Raw genomic sequence first — 20271 nt, 5'->3', positions numbered from 1 at the left:
ATTAACACTAGTAAGCCTAAAATTTAGGTGGGACCCTCAAACGCAGAATTCAAATTAGCCTGCTCAAACCATCCGCATTGCTATGCAACTTTCACTTCTTATATCTAACGGAGAAGTTGTACTCTTGGAGAGTGAGGCTCCATCGGAGAAAGCGGCCATTTTTATGTGACATTTGATTGAGCCACGTCAGAGGACAGTGGTCAGTCTCGAAGATGAACTTCGCTCCGTACAAGTAACACGACAACTTATGGGCGGCCCAAACTAAACAAGCACATTCCTTCTCTGAAGTGCTGTATGCTTCCTCCCTTACATTTAGTTTACGGCTGGCATAGAGGATAGGATGCTCCTCGTTATCGTCGCCGACCTGACTAAATACCACGCCCATACATCTGTCGCTTGTGTCGCATTGAACTATGAATTCCTTTGTTTAGTCTGGCGCACGAAGCACAGGACGAGAAACCAATGGCGTTTTCAAACTTTGGAAAGCGTTCTCTTCGTCCTTATCCCAGTGTACGTTACTGGGTGCTCCCTTTCGGAGGGCGTCTGTTAATGGACTTGCCAATTGCGAGTAATTCGGAATGTACCGTTGATAGTACCCCACAAGTCCCAAAAATGAATGAAGGTCCGTTTTCGTGCGCGGCTGAGAAAATTCTCCAATCATAGCTATTTTCAGCTCAGCGGGCCGTCTCATGCCCTGACCGACAACATGCCCCAGATAAGTAACCTGCGAACAACCAAACCTACACTTTTCCGCTTTCATCGTTAAGCCGGCTTCCCTCAACCGTGAGAACACCTGTTTGAAGTGCGATACGTGTTGTTCCCAGCTGTCCGAAAAAAATGGCCACATCATCAAGATAAGGCAAGGCGAACTCCTGCAAGTATTTTAGGACAATATCCATTAATTTAGAGAAGCTAAACGGCGCGTTATTCAGCCCGAAGCTGAGTGCGAGAGGGCGAAAAGTGCCTACAGGTGAGATGAATGCGGCATAGCGTCTGGCACTTTCTGAAAGGGGAACTTGCCAGTACCCCCGCACGAGATCTATAGTTGAAATGTATTTAGCAGCGCTAACTCCTTCAATTCGTTCCTCAATGTTGGGTATCGGGTACAGCTGATCCCTAGTGATGGCATTTAACTTCCTGTAGTCAACACACGGTCGAGGGTCCTTGTTAGGGGTTTCTACGAGTATTAGCGGTGACGCGTAGTCACTCTCAGCGGGCTCAATAACTCCCAACTCTAGCATGCGCTGTATCTCTGCCTCCATAATCTCTCTCTGTCTTGGAGACACCCTGTAAGGCTTTTATCTTCCTGGTTCGGTTGATGTCAGCTCAATTTCATGCGTTATTAATTCGGTTCTACCCGGCCGATCGCTGAATCTGTCGAGATATTCCCCTAACACCTCTTTTAGCTAATCTAGCTGCTCGGGTCTTAGAGCGTGCGAGCTTACCGAGTGTTCTACTACTTCTTCTAGGCCGATTTCAGAGTTGGAGGTCACCCTATACTACTTAAACTTGGTACTAGTGCCATCCGGCTTTTTGATGGTATAGTTAACGACTCCGCTCCGCTCTACATACGGCTTCATCAAATTACAGTGATATATCCTCACTTCCTTCCTGCGACCGGGCATTCTCAAAGCATAGTTAGTATCTGAAAGTTTGTGCAACACTTTAACGGGCCCGTCCCAGTGAACTTCAAGCTTGTTCTTTCTTGAAGGTTTGAGGATCATTACCTGGTCTCCGGCATTAAACGTACGAAGCCTCGCATTCTTGTCGAAATAGAATTTATCGTTCTTTTGAGCTACTCCCATGTTCTTTCCGACTAGTTCTTAGGTTGCGCTTAGCCGTTCCAGCAAATTTAGCACGTATTCAACCACTGTTGGACTCTCCCCTCTTTCCTCCCACATCTCTCTTAACATTATCAGTGGAGAACGGAGTGTCCTCCCATGCACTAGTTGTGCTGGCGACAACCCTGTCGCTTCATGTAGAACCGTTCGCAGAGCAAACAATGTTGCCGGCAGACAGTTCTCCCACTCCTCCTTGTGCTCGTAACAGAGCGCACGCAAAACTCGCTTAAGTACCGAATGCCACCTCTCTACACAGTTTGGCTGAGGGTGATAGACAGAACTTTGTATTAACTTTACCCCGCACTTTTGCAAGAATGTGAAAGTCAGTGCGCTCGTGAATACTGAACCTTGATCTGCCTGAATTTGCCCAACTCGTGCAAACACTGTCAAAAGCGCGTCTACTACTTCGGTGGAGCTGAGCTCTTTCAAAGGGATTGCTTCTGGAAACTTGGTAGCCGGACACAGCATGGTAAACAAGTACCTGTAGCCCGATTTTGTTTTTGGAAGAGGACCTACCATGTCTATTACAAGTCGTCTGAAAGGCTCTGTTATTAAGGGCACTACCTTCAGTGGAGCTTTCCATGTCTCTCCTGGTTTACCAGAACGCTGGCAGGCGTCACATGATCTTACAAAGTTTCCTACGTCTTTGAAACAGCCAGGCCAGTAGTATTCCATAAGCAATCTTTCCTTTGATTTGTTTATGCCTAGGTGGTCGGACCACCCATTTCCATGACAGAGACTGAAAAGGTCCCCCCTGTACTTAGTAGGTATGACTAACTGATCTAAAATCCTACCCTTTCAATCTCTGTAGTGCCGATACAACAATCCTCCTCTCTCATGTATCGTCACGTTGCGCCTAACAATGCCTTCTTTAGCTGTGTCATGTAATTTAGCTAAGCTCTCATCATTTTTTTGCTTGGCTGCCAGTGACTCGCTATCCACACTTAAGAGCTGATAAAAGTTCTTTGAGGCCGGTGATAATAACGACCCTGTCTCGTTTGTGAGTGCGTCAGCTTGCTCTTCCTGCAGGCTAGAACTACGACACTCTAGTGCTACGCTCTCATTGAGCTGGTCAGCTGGCAGGCTCTCCTCAACTGTTCTTTCGTCCCTCGGGCCTAGCTCAGATTCCGGTATAGAAGTTGTCACCTTTTCTGCTTCCGCTGGAGGAGCTTGTGCATTTTCAGTCGAAAGCGCCGCGATCTTACGAGCTTGGACTCGGGTCAATCAATGCCTGTACTATGCCCTCTCCCAGTTTGAGCCCTTTGTCACGCAGTAACTGATTCGAACGATTCGAAAAGATGTAAGGATACTGCAGTGACAAAAATTTGGAAACTGCAGCCTCAGTCTCTAGCTCCCCAAATGGTCCACTCATTTTGACTTTGGCTATGGGCAGAACACGCTGTGTTCTTCTACAACCTGCTTTATCCATGCTACTTCTCCGGTGAAGTCATCTACCGTCACGTAAGACGGATGGACAATGTCCATCGTGGCGGCACTGTCTCTTAGCACTCGGCATGGTTTTCCATTAGCTTGCAGGTGGTTTAGATATGGACTTAAAAGTTCCATATTCTCATCTTTTTCCACCACGTAGGAGAAAACTACGCTAGACTTCTCGCAGTTTACAGCTATATGTCCCAGTTTGTGGCATTTGTAACAGCGAATTGGTCTAAAAGATTCGAATTTTCTTTTCTGTTCTTTTTGTGCGGATTCTCCGTTACGTTTCTCCTCGCTCTTTTCTGCGGGCTTTTCCGCCATGTCTACAGGCTCCGATCGTCTAGTCTGCGCACCCTTTTTGAACGGAAATGGTTTCCGCGGTCCATTTCGACCGTCCAAGTTTCCGTCCTCGGCGTTCAACTTTCTACGGGTTGCGTACTCTTCGGCTAATTCAGCCGCCCTTTCCGCAGTGTTTACATTCCCTCTGTCTTGCACCCACAGTTTCACAGCTTGGGGGATGGTTTTGTAAAACTGCTCTAGACACATGCATTCAATGATCATGTCTCTGCTGTCGTACGCTTCCGCGCTTTTAAGCCACTCGACTAGGTTGGCCTTTAAGCTATATGCAAACTCCGCATAGCCCTCGCTATCTTTCTTGCCTGTGCTCCTAAACCTTTGCCGAAAAGCTTCGGCTGAAAGGCGGTATTTTTTTAATCAGACTAGCCTTAACTTTTGCATAATCATATGCATCCTGTGCACTCAGTCTGGCGATTACTTCCGCCGCCTCACACGGCAACATAGACAGCAACCGCTGTGGCCATGTACTCGGGCCGAAGTTCATCTTTTCGCAAGTGCTTTCAAAATTGCTTAAGAACAAGCCTATGTCGGTCCCGACCTCAAATGGCTTTAATAGCCTGTCCATGCGGTACGATTCTGCCTCACTTGATTGTCCCAGAGCGCCTTCACTTCCTTGAGACAACTCCAAACGTTTGCTTTCAAGTTCAAGTTGCATTTTCTTAACTCGCGATCTTTATCGCGTTCCTCTCTCTCTTGTTCTTTTCTCTCTCGTTCTTCTCTCTTTTTCAGATTTTCAAACCCCATTTCAATTTCTTCCTCACTGGCCTTTTCGGAAATTAACTCCAATAATTCTGATTTTAGCATTTCTTGCGCACATCTAGGCCAAGTTCCTCACCAACAATCAACAACTCGTCTCTCAGCAGTGTCCTTAACTCCATGATTGCTGCTTTACTGCCTTGATTCTGCTCTCTAAATCTAGCTAGGAAAACACAACCTAGCTAACACTCAACAATCTAGCTTCCCTACAGTTCTAAACAGAACAACCACAAAATGAAGCCTAGAGAGTCAAAGCAAGAACCAAGCACTCACCGCAGATACAGCACCATGTCGCGAAGTCTATCTCACCGCTGTCAGCCAGTTGTCAGGATTGGGGGCTCAATCCCATCGCTCGTGATCCGTTGTCAAGATTGGAGTCCGGCATGAATTCGAAGGTAGCTGGCCCATGCCGTCGTCCAACTTATACACGCTGAGGACGTTGATGAAGGGAAGGACTGCTTCTCATCGAGAACGAGGAATATGGGTTTAAATATATATAGTATTGAAATCAGTCTAACATGAGTGCTTGAGAAAAAGAGTGTCAGTCCAACATGACTGCACGAGAGAAGTGTTTCGAGCATACGCACAACAGGAGTTTTTAAACACTCGTCCGCCGGCAATACAAGGCGGCGAATGTTCGTTTACTCATTGTCAACTTGCCGCCGCCCCGCAGAACAGTTTACGCACACATAGGCACACACATACCGATGTCCGGCGCCGACGTCAGAGGGGCGCCGTTCCGCAGAACAGTTTACGCACACATAGGTACACACATTCCTATGTCCAGCGCCGGCATTAGAGCGGCGCCGGTCCGGGAAGCTCGGAGCCATGGTGGTTAGGTCGTTGTCTTGCGTCCCGGTTGCGCGTGGGAAGCAACAAAAACGGCTTTCCCGCGGCAGCTTGCTCATGCGTAGCCGATCAGGTCCGCGCTGGAGAGCTCGGGCACAATAGTTCGCCCGCCGAACTCGTTCCGTCACAACGGCGATGGGGCTGGAGGATGGAGGCGGTTTTCAGCACAAAGCCCGCTTCATCGAACGCATTCTAGCTGCAGCGACGGAGAGTGGGGGATGCGCGTCTTGTCCTCCAGTCGTAATTGGGTGGTAATCTTGCATTGCAGCTCGCCATTCTTAACATCGCTTATATTGCTCCGGTGACCACTTTTCACCGACTAACAAATGTTAAATGGTATCGCTCAGCACAGGACGCACCTGCAAGTATTGGAAGTTCCTCGAATGTTTTCGATAGTTCTAGGCGTTGTCTGTTTTCACTGAACCTTGTGTAATCTGATTGTATGCGCGATACGAATTGCGTAATGCTTTCCCGAAGGATGGCGGGCACCAGAGATTACGCTCGAACTTTCGACGAATGATGTATGAAAGCCGACGCGCTTTACCCGCAGATAAGATATCTGCGGGCCGACTGTGCTCGCCGCTATCGCTGCGCTTTAAGTGTAACTTGCTTTTGTAGGCAGAGGTTCGCCCAACAAAGAGTTAGTTTTGTGATGCACAGATTTTGCTACTGTGTTATCCGTCATTACAAAGTGACGTCTGATGGAGGTACTTTTACGTTCATGTACCGGGCACCCTCATGAAGCCCGCACCCCGAAAACAACACCAACTTCTACCTGAGACGACCATGAAGGTTGTGGTCAAAGTACCACCATGACGGACCGAGCATCGCCTGCAGCCATCGTATTGCAACGATCCAGGGAACCACTTATCTTCCGAGGAGCTTCGTCGGACGACGCAGAAACCTGGCTCGAAGCATTCGAAAGGGTTTCAATCTTCAACAAGGGAACTCTTAGGACAAGCTGCGCCATGTGTACTTCTCCGTGGAGGAAGCCGCGAAGACATGGTTCGAGAACCGGGAGTCCACACTGACAACGTGGGACCTGTTCCGCAGCAACTTAAGACCATTGCGAGTGTTGTCCGAAAACAAACGGCCGAAGTTCTATTGGTAGCCCGCGTGCAGCTACCTAACGACAACGTTGCCATCTTTACGGAAGAGATGAGCCGGCTTTTCCGCCATGCCGACGGAGAAATGTCCGAGGAAAGTTCGCCTACTCATGGGTGGTGTGAAGCAAGAACGTTTCGTCGGAATGATACGAAACCCGCCGAAGACTGTAGAATACTTTCTTTGTGAGGCCGCCAACATCAATAAAACACTCTATATGAGGAACAGGTAATGCAACCGCCGCACACTGACGAAAACTACGCCGAAGTTCAATCACTGGGCACCGACGACCTGCAAGATACCACAAGAGCGGTCGCGCGGGAGAAGCTTCAGAAGTTGTTTCCTTCATTGCAGCTGGAAGTGACTTCGATTGCCGACCTTGTAGACGAGGACATCAAGCAGTCGCTAGGAGGCCCTGAACCACCGAAGCCTCAGCGAGAAGCGCGGAGCTGCGCCGCTGCCGCTCGCCGTCACATCCCTCCTTCGCGCTCTAGTCTGGCCCTGCCGTAATTGCGTCAACGCCGCCGCCACTGCCGGCAGCCCGCCCGCCCGTCGGCTCGCGCAACGCTCCAAGGAAGGCAGAGATTTGGCGTGTCCCCGACCACCGCACGCTGTGCTATCAAATCAAATCAGTTTATTTTAATCTCAAGGTAGAGGGCAGGCTCGGGATAAAAGTGGCATTAGTCACTTGAGGGGAACCCGAGACTCTCTGTTACATGGAAAGCATTGAGGACAGACGAACAAAATTCGTTCATAGCAAGAAGGGGTTAATATTTTACAAGTCGTAATACACATAGATTAATCATGAACTGAAAATATAGATACACAGATTCATTTACGGTTAAATTACACAGCGCAATACATGAAGACAAATTCAAATATACACTGAAAGTTTAGTTAGTGATAAATAGCATTGCATTGATTTCATGATAAAAGTGCTTCCCTAATAGCACGTGCGCCACATTTTTCAATTATTATCCTTTTTTGAATTAAATTGTTTAATAAATCAGGAACAGTCAAGCGAAGCATTTGTCGGCCAAAGTGTGTTCTGCACAATGCAATGATCCAGTGTGGTTGGTGACGAGTAGGGTATGGGATATTGTATGGGTCTAGTTGGAAAATATCCAAAAAAGCGCGATTGCTATTGAGCAGGGATTTTTAAAAATCTTGTTGCTAGGTAATACCCGTAAAGCTGATGAATTGGGATAACGTTAAACCGCTTAAATAATTCACCCGTGTGTGCATAATAGTCAACATTAGCAATGTGCCTAATCACTTTATTCTGTAGTTTGTAAAGTCTATTAATGTTCGTTGCTGTTGTACTTCCCCATACCAAAAAACAATAACTGACATGCGATAAAAACAAGCTGTTATAAAGTGTTATCCTAACGGAAACTGGAAGCGAGGAACGCAGTCGTGCAAGTATTATATTCAAAAACACTCCTAAAGTTTTAACCGTCTCTACAATTTCCTCTAATACATTCGCGCCCTTGCGAATGTATTAGAGGCCATCAAGTCATCTGGGCCGGCCCTGAAGCCGGAGAAATGCCGCTTCGCTAACGAAGAACTAATGTTTCTGGGACATGTCATCAGCAAGTCAGGAGTCCTTCCCGATGCGCAGAAAACAATTGCTATTGCAAACTTTGCACACCCCATCGACAAGAAGACAGGGTGCATATTTATTGGTCTATGTTTTTACTACAGGCACTTTGGCAACAACTCCTCTCGCAACAACATGCCTCTGGCTCTTCTCACAAAATCCGACGCCGAATTTAAGTGCGAAACAACACAATTCGAGGCATTTGATGAATTAAAACAACGCCTGCAGTCACCACTAGTACTCGACCACTTCGACGAAGACGCCAGTACCAAAATCCACACCGACGCAGGCTGCGTAGGCGTCAGCGCTGTCCTAGTCCAGAGGAAACACTGACTTGAAAGGGTCATACCTTAAGCAAGGCGGTCGCTGTCGAAAGCGGCATCCAATAATTCAACGACGGAAAAGGAATGTGTTGCCATAATGTGGGCCATCACGAAATCTTACATTTATGTATATGGCAGGCCGTTCGAAGTCGTAAGCGATCATCACGCAGCATGTTGGCTAGTCAATTTAAAGGACGTCTCAGGACGCCTAGCACGATGGAGCCTCCGACTGCAAGTTAGACATCACTGTGATAAGTCTCGACGAAAACACTCCAGCGCTGACTGCCTCTCCCGTACTCCTGTGACTCACCGACGCAAAACGACAAGGACTACAAGTCTTTCCTAGAGACAATAAATGCCGACGAGCTCGCCGAACAGCATCGAGAAGACCCGGCGCTAAGAAGTCTTGTCGAGTTCTTGGAAGGGAAGACTCACTTTGTCCCAAGGTTGTTTAGGCGCGCAGTTTCTTTGTTTTCATTGCAAAACAACATTCTCTTAAAGGAAATATTCTCCTCAGTACGGGCCAGCTACCTTTTGGTTGTTCCTGCTGCACTGCGGCTAGATGTTCTCCATGCCTTTCATGATGACCTAATGGCAGGGCATCTTGGGCTTTCCCGTATGTTCGCGAGGATTCAGGAGTAGTAGTATTGGTCAGGTTGAACGTCGACGTCGCCCATTACGTCAAGACGTGCCGAGGCTACCAGCGACGCAAGGCACCACCGACAAAGCCAGCGAGATTGCTAAAGCCAATCGAGCCTCCTTTCCAACCATTTCATCAGATCAGGATGTAGTTGTTGCACTCATTTCCAACGTCAACATCAGTAAACAAGTGGATGGATGTGGCCACCGACTACCTTACCCGCTACGCAAAAACGAAAGACCTGCCCTAATGTAATGCGGTGGAAGTAGCGACATTCGTCGAGAACGTCTTGCTGCGACATGGTGTACCAGAAGTCCTCATTGCCGACATAGGAGCGGCGTTTACAGCGGAACTCACTCAAGCCATCTTGCAATACAACGAGACAAGTCACCGAAGGACAACAGCCTACAAACCGCAGACGAATGGTCTAACAGAACGCCTAACAGAATGGTCTGACGTGGCATGCCGTCCTTACATACGTAACCTTCTCTTACTACAACACGATAGTGCAAGAAACAACGCAAATCACGCTGTTCAAGCTGGTTTGCGGAAGAAACCCGACGAGGACTCTTGACGCCTTGCTGCAGCACGCTACCGGCCAAGAGAATCTCGAAGTCGTCGCCTATCTGCAGCGCGCCGAAGAAGCACAACTCGCCCGCCTGCGCATGAAGAGTCAGCAAAGGATGGACAGCCGACACTACAATCTTCGTCCCGCCCGAACCAGCCCGGTGGCCCTGTTTGGGTTTTGGACCGCGATACGCCAACGAAAGTTTTGCAACGCCATTTCGGAACCTACAAGATCATCCAACGCACTGGCGTACTGGAATGTGATGTCGTGCCAGACGACATTTCGCAATCCAAGCGGCCTGCGTCCAAGCGCAATCGCAATCCAAGCGGCCGCGGGCTTTTGTTTTTCGCCTTGTGCTTCTGTTTGCAGCATCGGGACGATGGCCTTTAAGAGGGATGCAATGACACGTGTACTTGTTTATCTTACTCAGGTGACCGACTGTCACCGTCTAACAAATGTTATACGTTATTGCTCGGCGCAGGACGCGCCTGCATGTATCGGAAGTTTCTCAAATTTTATCGATGGTTCTATTCGTGGTCTGTTGTCACCGAACCTTCTGTAATCTGACTATGCGTGACGCGTATTGTATAGTACTTTCTGGGAGGCAGACGGGCACCAGCGATTACGTTGGAACTCCGATGCGCTTGACCCGCAGATCAGATTTTGACAATTGCCGACTGTGCTGGCTGCTATCATTGTGCTATGAGTGTCACTTGCTTTTGTGGGCACAAGTCCGCCCAATAAAGAGCTTTGTGATTCACAGTTTTTGCTACTGTGTTCTCCGACATTACAACGTGACAATAACTGGGGCATCACGATGCCCGACTGCTTTAGATTTGTATAAAGTAGCCACTGCGTTGCCCGCACATCTCGTACTCTTTAAGCGCATTAATATTATTTAATAGTTGCTTGTCGTGTCGTATCTGGCAGTGACAACCATTGACGACGACGTCACCTCGGTATATCTCTCAACGGTTGACCTTTCACCATGAGCATCGGGAGACCAGGTAAACGGGTAGGAAAGACACCGTTGCGGTTGTAAAACTTAACGATCTGTTCACAACATGTTGTAATATTAAAATCAGATGAGGGAGAGAGTTGTGTACATGATTTGGCTACTTAAATAGCCCCAATGTGGTAATAGAGTCAGCCATTGGAGCTCTGGCAGGTGAGGGTTTTTGCGAAAAGATGCGCTGTTTTCCTTCTTATTGGCCATCGAGGAGTGACGTCACAAGGCAACTTTTTTACCGATGAGAATGTAATTTCCTTGCCTCATGTGCGCAGGGCCCGTCTTTCTCCGTGGTGTTGACTACTGAGCGGAAGTATTTTTAAAATATCTCAAAGAGTGATTGACGTCAGTGGTGCATTCTTGTTGCATCCTTTGTTGGCCGAAAGGATGTTCTCCATTGCCGCATAGCCATTATCACCCAAAGATAACATTGTCGACAGGAAGTCCTTTTTTCTAGGACGACACGACACTCAATAGCTCTTTCGCACCAGGCTGGGGCATTGATCTCAGCGTTCAACCACGCACGAGGTCACACACAGTATTCTGGATACTATAGTTTCTTGTCGGTGACCGGAAGTCTGTTCTCTCCAGCCATCGAAACGCAATACAAACAAACAAATACTTCTCGCAGTTATACTTCGTAGGCTAGCGGCATACCACTCCCATACATGCTAGGCATGATTCACGCGCCACATTTAATTGTCTTAAATGGATGGTGAACCGTAACACCAACCATGATTTCGTAATGCCTGAACTATGCGTTCCAACCCACTTTTATTCTTTTGTAAATTTCCTTCTCGTGATCAAAGTCCCCTGTGAGTATTTGATTTAGATAAACATACTCGTGCCTACAAATTCTAGAAGCAGGCGGCCAATCTTAAATTATCGTTCTCTTGCTAGGCTATGGAACATTACCTTAATCTTTTGCATATTAATCTACAACCGTGCTCTTAGAGTTTTTCGGCGAAAGACGTCTATCATTTGTTGCAAATTAACACCAGTGTTGTTGAGAAGCACAAACTCATCTGCAAACCGTAGGCTGCTGGGATATTCACCGTTGATCCACCGTTGATCCGCCTTCCTACTCTAATTGCTTAAATACTTCTGCTAAACTTGCAGTGAATTGGATTAAAGAGATTGTGTATCGTTGCCTAACCCATTTCTTGATTGGTATATTTTAGTTTTTCGTGTGGAGAATCGATGTAGGTGTGGAGTCTTGCTAGATATTTGCTTAGATGTTCCTGTATGCTTCCTGTGCTCCTTGACAACGCAATTCCTCCATGACTGCTCGTATCTGTGCCAAATTAAATGCTTTTTCGTGATGTATGAAAACCATATTGAGAGGTTCGTTGTACTCCGCAGATATCTTAATTACCTGATTTATTACATAGACATGATCCATTGTAGAGTACTTCTTCCTGAACCAGTATGTTTTGATGGCTGGCTGAAGTCAAGTGTGGCCCTAATTCTATTAGAAATTACATACCTTAGTGAATATTCTGTGCTATACTGAAAGCAAGCTAACGGTCCTATATTTCTTCAATTATTCAATTCTCATTTATACTACGTCATTATTCTGCTTATCTCTCCTGGTTGAGGTTCAGATGTGACACAAAGCTTTTCCATTCGAAATAATTGCACTCCCGACCTCATCATACGTGACATTCAGTTGCGACAAGTTGCCCGAGCGAAAGAAACGAGTAACAGCCGTGCATTCACGGAAGGCTGCGCCCTTACGCTTCGCGAGTTTCCACAGCCCGGGGCTGATGTGTGCCTCAAGTCGAAAAACGTCTGACGGCTTCGTTCGGGAAGATTATCGCCGCCTTGTTCTGTCCCCTGCGACATCCGCGCTTCGTATCCACTTCGTCGCATCGTTTAATCCCTTTATTTAGCACCTCGCTCAAAGCAACCTAAGAGGTGGCCATCCCAAGGGCAGTGGCCTTTGCCCAAGAGCAACATTCATAACATCGCTGTGTAACAAAATAAATAAAATATACTACTTCTTTCCCGTTTTACAGTTTGTGCCATACAAAGAGACGTTAAACCCAAGAATACTACTTTGCCAAAATAATCTCACGACGTTTATGAAGACAAGAAAAATTGCCCGCGGGAAAGCTTGATTAGAAACACCGTAGTTATTTATTTATTTCTTTATTATAAACACCCGCAATCAATGAACTTTTAAAGAGGGGAGTGGGGTTACAATTAAAGAATGAATTGCAAATTCAGAAAAAAGGTGGCAACATTATACAAGTGTTAAGAAATATAAGGACACTGCAAAATATTAATTATAACAAACAGTAAAGATGGCCTGACATTAAACAAACGGCTCTTTGACGTAAAGGTATTCCATACTTTTGTATTCCAATTCTGCAATCCACGGCGGCCGCATTTCGATGGGGGCGAAATGCGAAAACACCCGTGTGCTTAGATTTAGGTGCACGTTAAAGAACCCCAGGTGGTCAAAATTTCCGGAGTCCTCCACTACGGCGTGCCTCATAATCAGAAAGTGGTTTTGGCACGTAAAACCCAAAATATTATTATTATTATTAATTCTGCAATCAGCCCTCCATGACTGCTCAAAAAATTTTAGGCCCCCCCCATTTCGCCTGTCTCTCACGCAACGTCACGCAAACCGCGAAAGCGCCCCTGCTGATATGATGTGTGCACACCGATTATGCATGATTAAACCAAACGAAAGAATAAAAGTTATTTCTCATTCGACGCCTTTTTCGCCATAATACTCTGCCATTGATCAAACGTTCTCGGGCTGCGCCCACTTCGCCTTTCTGTCACACGACGTCACAAAACCGCTCAAACTCATAGTGTCAAAGTGACGTGCACGGGTTAAGACGCATTAATATGCCACACAAAACTGATGTTTTACCTGAGTAGCCGGAGGCTCCCTCATTCCAAAAGGATTAAAAGATAGCTGCTGTCACGATCCACCGGGGTTTGTGAACGAGGGGGGGGGGGGAGGGGTCGAGGCACCCACTGTTAGAGCGACGCTCCGCAGGGTGGTGGTGGTGAATGAGACTGACCGCGAGCAGCTGTGTTCATTGCTGTTTATTTGGTGCGGTGACCAACGTTGCCCACCGAGCCTGGCGGGCCAACGAAGATTATGCCCGAGGGGGCGTCACATGCTTGTGACAGCTGCCCACCCGATTGCTCTGGCACTAGCTACTTGGAGCAGGCGCGGAGCATGGATTTATTTGCGTATAATAATAAAAAAACTATCTGGGGCTATAATGTTATCGAGACCTTTCGGCACGTATTCGACATCACTTTGCCAACTCTTTGCTGAGGGTGCCTTCTCGTGGCATTTTAAACATTCCGTTGCATGCCGTCGCGATTTCGGCCTGCCACTGCAACCTAAGTGAGGGCAAGTGGATCAATCATAGACGCCGGCACCGCTTTCTTCAACTGGCTATCTACTTTCCCTGTGCTGGATCGACCCCCATCGAATCCCTCTCCACTTAAACGTGCTACTCTTCTCTTTCCAGCCAATTCGATAAGAAAATCTGCTCAATGTAGGCAAAACGTGACCGCCTATACATGAGGGGCGCGTTTGCTTGGGCTTTTCAAACAACGCCGCGGGTTACCGCCTGATGCTTGCGTCGGTGGTTACGTAAGTTTGACGTCTAAAGATTGGAATAAAACAGATTGGAATAGTTTTACGTTATAGGGTGCAAGTATAGTGTATAGTAAATGGAAAGGAAAAAAAATTAAACACCAATGGTTAACACTGTGCCAGATGCGTGAATAATGTAAGGTGACCAGTGAATGTGCACCACGCGAACAGATATATTTTTATTTATTGCAGATGCATATGATGCGTATTGGAACAAGAAAAATAAATATATCAGGTGATATTAGCGCAAGAACATTTATCAAACAAGCACTTTAGAAAAGCATAATGTCGGCGACAGATGCAAGAGAAGCCAGCACGTGGTTGCAGACTATAGCTGTGCGGGGCATGAAAGAATTAGAGAAAGTCTTCGTATTGCAGTGGATGCAGCCAACTTTATTTTTGTGGTCAACCCGAGACGAATAATAGGTGGGCGTTGAAATGAGCTGGTCTCTCAAAGACATGTGACTAAATTTTATGGAAAAGGCAAAGACGGAAAGCCTTCCGGGATAATGACAGCAATGGCAATGATAAGCTATTTTTCATTAATGTTACGCTGGCCGTGCGGTTGTAATTAGAAAAGACAAAGTGAGTTGCTTAATTCTGGACAAGTGCGAGGGCTTGAGATAGGTTAGCGTGGTCAGGGTTCCAGATTGAAGCTGAATACTCTAATTTTTAGCGAACAAGTGTCTTATACGTGAGTATAAGAGGCAGGTGCCTTACAGGTGAGAGAAGCAGGTGCCTTACAGAAGTTTCGCCGAAGATACCCTAAATTGCGATTAGCATTACAGATTACGGAGTGAATGTGGGCTTTCCAAATAGCAGAGTAGCAGATATGAGAACACCTCCAGTGCGCAATGCTCCAGTACACAACGCATTTTTACAAGCTGCCTATATAATCATAGGAAAATGTCGCTTGTATTAAATAGTTCTCTCTGTTCAGACCGTATTGATTGACAAAATTGGTGATAAGGGTGCCTGAAGCTTTGTGAGTAATGTCATTTCTCTAACGACTCGCAGAAAGGATTACAGTAGATACCACTGGAAGATACGGATGTTAAGACTCGACTTGGTTCACACCGTCAAGAGGGCCATCAAGTGCCACGATGACATGTACTCCCTGACGTTTTGTGAATACTATGTGTGTAACATATTTCAAGAAATATGATGACTGGCTGCCCTTATCTGGAAGTATGTCCGATAATGACACACTTTATTAATAAGTCTTGAATGACTGTCTCTTATTTATCTTGTTTCGTACAACGCGAATGAAGGAAATTAGGCGCAACAGAACAATCGCCACAGGCAGCCACCATAGGCCTGACCAGTATGGGTGACATTTTCTCCACTGTGTTGCAACCGGTGAAGCCATGTCAGTGTTCTACACAGTCTTAACTTTTAAATCTGATTACGCGGTCATAGGTGGGTGATTGCTGCTAAGGGCAATACCATTTTTCCTGCATGTATGGATATTTCTGCTATGCCCCGTAAGAGTGCAGAGTCCCCTGATTTTTAAGACGAAAACTGGGAATTTCGTCACACTTGATGTTTTGCATAAATAGCCGAAAAAAGGCCGGTAATCTTTGATGTCAACTTGGCTATGCAGGACTTGGTATTCGTACTCGAACAGAAAACAGAATTAGGATGCTCAGCGAAGCCGACTCTAGAGTAGGTGTCAGAAATTTGGTCCTCGACTCCCACTCCTCACCCCCCTAATTCTTCTGACGTAGAACTACTCGAATCCAATTGGATGAAAGAAGTATCTTCAACCGATATGCTCTCCACTTCTCGCCGTCAACACACGGTGACAATCTGTCCCTACTGTGCTAGCTCTGCGGCACACGCCGGAACACCTTTTCGCGCTGTACAATCTTGTTAATTCTTCCCCTGTCGGAGAGGCGCCAATAACGTTGACAAATATTTCCGCAAGCGCAGCCCGTTGCAATCACCTAATAAACATTGTCTCGTTCACGTCGCACAACGACTGTTTTAAACGTTTTTATCTGAAAGTGTTGAAACACGGAACAAACTGGATGTTTCCCTTAGGTATTTGCCAATTAAATTACACACGTATTCGTTGAATATTGTATATGGAAGTTGTTATCATATGTGATTTCTACAGTGTTCTCATATGTTCCTGTAACCGATTGTTCCTGGTATATCTTACCTACGTGATGTTGTGATCGTCTGAGAGACACCAGTATGTGTAAATAAACCCAAACAGAGAGAGAGAGAGAGAGAGGGACACACACACGCACGCACGCCCGCGCACACACACACGCACTATCACATGAGAGGTTTAGTCAGTCACGAAGACTTTCATTTCTGCAAGGGAATGTCACTATTGCGGGAGCCTTCGGAGGAGGAGAGGAGCGCACCTTCACTCTACTAAATGCACCATACGGGCGTCATCCTGAGCACTCCAGGTACCCATTTTTGGTGTGCTCATGTACGTCTTCGCTATTGGCGGTGCTTCTGCTACAGGAGCCACAAAAAAATAAGCAATAAGAAAGGGTGTTAACCGAGGGACCCCATTTTTATTAGTCATATCATGATAAGCCAACAAACACTGACACCAAGGACAACATAGGGGAAATTACTTGTGCTTAATAAATGAGAGAAAGAAATGATGAATTAATGGAAATCAAGGTGGTTGAAAAACAACTTGCTGCAGATGGGGAACGATCCCACAACCTTCGAAAAAATAGGCAGTGATTCCAGCTCGCGATTCGTTGCTAAAGCACCACACTACCAGTTGCATTTCACTTAAGCGTGCTAGAAGTTATGGTAAGAGCAAGTTTACAAATTTCACATCAAAGATGTGCCTCGTAAAGTAAGCTTGTGCTGACACGAGAAGTCAGTTTATTAGATATATGTGCATAGGGCTTCTGGCAACCATCAGAAGTCTTCATTAAGAGAATGATATAGTTAACCCCTGCCGAAAGGGGAATGTGATATCACCAGTAGTAAATGCTGTCTGACGCCTTCGCCCCATTTTCCTGCCAAGCCGAGCTAACGGAACCCAGTTTGAGCATTCACGTGCTTGTATTCTTCATTAAGAAAGAGAGAGATAGAAAACAATGTGATACGCTCAAAGTACACACCGCAGCAAAATATACCGCATCAAGTGCACGACAAACAAATGGCAGAGGTGAGCGTGGCAAGCCCCAAAACTATATGTTTGTGTTTCTTTTGGAAGTGTAAAAAGCAAGGTTGAAAGAAATGCAAGAAAGAAAATAAGGTCTGATTACAACCAGGCCTCGTCTCCAGATTTGATCGTAAATAATGAAAGCTGATTGAAGAAAGAATTTTTCACACGGCTTTGTTTTTCCAGTAAATGAGAGTCGGTACAACAAAATAAAAAAAATTCACAAACTTCACATTTTACGGAAAAAGAAAAGAAAACGTCTCATATTTCTCTATGCAAATCCGCAGCCGCTGATTATGCTGACTGGACAGAAGCACCGTAATATATTGTAAACAAACCCTTTCCTAAAGTTTTACGCATAAAGAAGTCAACGAGTCAGGACAACGAACGCAATATGCTGGCGAGTTTCGCTAGTGCACAGTAGAACGAACGTCGACAAGGATTGAGCTCGGATGTTAAATATACACATAGACAAGAACATTTTTGCTGAAGGAAGCACTTTATCCTTACGCCGAAAAGTATCTTTACCGTGTTTCTGGCCTGGTAAAGCGACTGAATTCACTTACATCACTGACATAGCGTGAAAGTCGCACTGTGAATTGCAGGCGTACGTACCTCCGTGCTCCGTGTAAACATAAATTGCTTCAGACTCCCGTTGTTTCAGTGGAGCGCAGAATTCCGCGCATTAAAACTTCAGCAAGAGAAAAGCCCGAAGTGCCATGTTACGTGTGCACACGTACTCGTGTTGCTTATCGTTTTTTTCTTTTCTTTTGCGTCTTGGGTGCTGGTGGCCAAAGCAGTTGTGGCTATATACAAACTGATAGATTTTGACAGAAAAGTACTCTTTTCGAGAGCTACCTGTCAACGCGGTTGCTAGCACAAGTTTGACACGTTGAATGGAGTCCACGACAAGGCATGAAATAATAATAATAATAATACTTTATTGACACAGGAATTCCGCCAACACTAATGCATAATAGGCCTGCGAAAGCCGCATTGGGCTTGAAGGGCAGAGCCGACAGACAGCGTTTAACACGATGTAATATGAAAGGCGGAACACATGCGCATGTGAGCAGAAGCATGTGAGTGAAATGAAAGAGCGAAAAGCATAACCTTTGCCCCAGCTTACCCTGTTGTGAAGGGGGAGTTTTTGTTTACTTATTACGGGCGTTCGAGCCAATGCTAATACTAATGCACTGGACAGCGTGCCATAGTCGAAATCGCACTAGAAACTAGTGTCCCGCACTCGATGGAATGTGCCTATGGCAGTTATACTTATTTTCAACAGTGCTCTTGGTGCGAATTTACATTGACAAGCCACCAGCTTGAATTCTGACTGCGGCCTACAATACAATATGCGTTTTTACTAACAAAATATGCGTTTTTAATAAGTACCGACCTCCACTCTGATGAGCGTACTCATGAACCTAATTGTGTATTTTCTCAAATGTTTACGATACGAGGCTAAGATAAGCTAACTCGCAAAATATTGCATTTTTTAAAACTGCTCTCATGAGTGCAAAATGGTCTTATTTGCCCAGTGTAGTTAGACAAGAATGGATAGAAATTCACTAGCCACCTTTCAGAGAAGTTGGGGCTTAAGGTGTACGAAAAGGTTGTTATTAGTGTTCTTGGCAAACATCACGTGTAGATGGTGCTGTATGCGCAAGGGAACCTATAAAATTACGTAATTGACACTTGTCCTCCCTCTTTAAAGAATACAAATGAATATGCACAGTAGTGGCTAATTAAGGGCTATTGATGCAACTATATATTTAGACCGGTTCACTAAGTAGGGTCGGTGACTGTCACAACGGGGGAACAGCGCAGGAATAAGACGAAGACGAACTGAGACGCAAGAAAGAGGCACACCAGGTGCTGTGCCTCACGTTGTCTTATTCCTGCGCTGTTTTCCCTTCACGATGATCAGCCAACAAGCCCGGCCTGAAACACTGCTAAAGATGACTTTCTCGGCAGACTTCGTTATAGACTACACATTTATTTCAATGTACTTAGATACTGACGTCGCGCTACCATGCAGGAAAACAATTTAATTCACATTACAGCTTAGCGTATTCCACGCTGTCATACTTGAAGTCGGATCCTCTAGCGAGAAAGATTTAAAAAATAAAGCGCTTTCATTAGCGCAGAATACCCACGTTACCAACGGTACAGATTGAAGAAGCTTTTAAATCGAGTCAGAACTCCTCAAAGCAGCACTTCGTTGTTTTTGTGCGCCGTCGTGTTTTTCGCTCAGGTGCACTCAGCTCTGTTGGTGCGGTGGCTGCATGCGTGTGGTGCTATATGCAGGCACAAAAGTTGAAGTGGAGCTTGCTTATGGTGGCGCCGAAAAACGTGCGACACAGGTACTGGTGGTTGATGGTGGAACTCAAGAAGGAGAGATAAATTGAGCAAGGTTTTAGGGTTGGGAAAGCGATTAAGGTAATGAGACGCTAATGAGCAGACATTAAACCGGGGTTTATTTTTATGATATATTTGAAAAGCTTGATCTCTTCAAATAAAGAAAGTATAGGATCCTCTCTCACTTTCGTTTGATGCTTTGTTCTGGGCCCATTTTAAAGACAAACTCAAGTTTTTAAATATGAAGCGAAAACAATGTCAAAAATCGGTGAAGCACCTTGCAAGATATCGCTGACATTGGCGACAGGTTGGAAATGGTGATGTACGATACAAGTACCATGTACAACTCGGGCGGAAACGTACACTGTGATATAATTAAGCTGTTGAAGTCAGAGCGTAAGTTTTTCCATACTACATGCAGCCATCACTTTTCACCCACAGTTATGTACATATTTATATGTGAACCGAAACGAATTTCACTTCACTTACACTTGTCTTGCCTGAGTATACGACCATGGGGTTTTCTCTAGACTGCCAAAGGTGAAGATGGGCAGGATTGCGTGCGGAACACTATAACCTTTCTTTGTATTGGCACGAGCATCGAGTGACACTCTTGTTTCTTGCGCAGCCCTTCCGGTTCACCTCCTGGGACG

This window comes from Dermacentor albipictus, chromosome 1 (assembly GCF_038994185.2).
Source record: "Dermacentor albipictus isolate Rhodes 1998 colony chromosome 1, USDA_Dalb.pri_finalv2, whole genome shotgun sequence".
Lineage (NCBI taxonomy): Eukaryota > Metazoa > Arthropoda > Arachnida > Ixodida > Ixodidae > Dermacentor > Dermacentor albipictus.
This window is presented reverse-complemented; position numbering follows the sequence as displayed.